The sequence below is a fragment of the Martes martes genome (assembly GCF_963455335.1).
Source record: "Martes martes genome assembly, chromosome: 6".
In the NCBI taxonomy this organism is placed as follows: domain Eukaryota; kingdom Metazoa; phylum Chordata; class Mammalia; order Carnivora; family Mustelidae; genus Martes; species Martes martes.
In genome coordinates this window covers 144028376-144029464 of record NC_137893.1, presented here as the reverse complement: position 1 = coordinate 144029464, position 1089 = coordinate 144028376, and the positions used below count along the sequence as shown (strand labels likewise).

Here is a 1089-nt window from a genome sequence, read left to right as displayed (position 1 = left end):
CTCTTTCTAGTGCCATAGATCTGTAACGTTGGGTAATAGTTGTATTATACACCCCCCCCCCCACACACACACCCTAGTACCAATATATACAGAGGCCTTGTGGTTCTATCCTTGGTTCTATGGCCATTGCATGCAGTAGTCCAAGATCTTGAGCACATGGCTGGTCATTCCAGATCTAGACCATTGAATATACCTTTGAGTTGGGCTGTCAGTAAACATTTATTTCTGCTCCCTGCAGTCTTTGATATCAGTAGAGTTGTTTTACTGGGACATGAAGAAGATATGTGTGTTTGTAAGAGGACCTTAGCCCCTCACTATGTTTTTTCGATGAAATTTCCAGTTGCAGAGACAATGTGTGTAGACTTTTTTTTTTTTTACAGTCTTGTGGTCTTTTATTTATCTATTTATTTTTTTACATTTATCATGCCATGAATTCATAAGGAATGGGTTCCAGCAGCTCAGGCTCCTTTCCATCGGCTCTCACAAAGTGTGCTTCTTTGGGTGGTGTAGGTTGATGTTTCAGCTGAACCTCAGTACCCTTCTCTTTGGCTTCCTTCTTTTTCTGATCATTTTCCTTCACACATTTCAGGAAGCTCTCTCAGCTCTTTGAGTGTTTACTATACTCAATACATACACTAATTCTCTTGGCAAAAATCTTGCCCTTCACTTGTTTGTTGGCAGCAATGCCAACGGGATGCTGGGTAGCATTGTAGACTTCCAGTTTTGCCGTGGTAACATTTGTGGGGACATTCCTTTGTGAACAGTGCCCATTCCCTTAATCTCCCCAATATCACCCTTTTTTGTAGATTTACATGTACGTGACCAAGGGAACAGCCCCCTGTTTTCTAAAAAGGCTGGAGAACATATACATAGCAGGTACCTTTCCTCTTTCCCTTTCAGTTGGTTGTTCTGGGGAATTACTGGAAGATGGCGGTTCTGCCCCAAAGGTAGTCTTTTTTTTTTTTTTTTAATACCAGTTAATAAAGGAAGTTCTTTATTTTCAGGTGGTTAGACTGAGACAATAAGCAGTGTTTCATGGGTGAGTGCCATGTCCTCTTTATTCCAGAAGGTTGTCTAAAGAGCAGTTGT

General features: G+C 41.1%; 1 pseudogene across 1 annotated transcript; it reads right to left on the bottom strand.

Annotated features, from left to right (window-relative positions):
* Positions 1–421: 421 nt before the first annotated feature.
* On the bottom strand, positions 422–871 carry LOC308344421 (large ribosomal subunit protein eL21-like; annotated as a pseudogene). The gene has a single exon. The product of its transcript is annotated as a large ribosomal subunit protein eL21-like (transcript).
* Positions 872–1089: the final 218 nt, after the last annotated feature.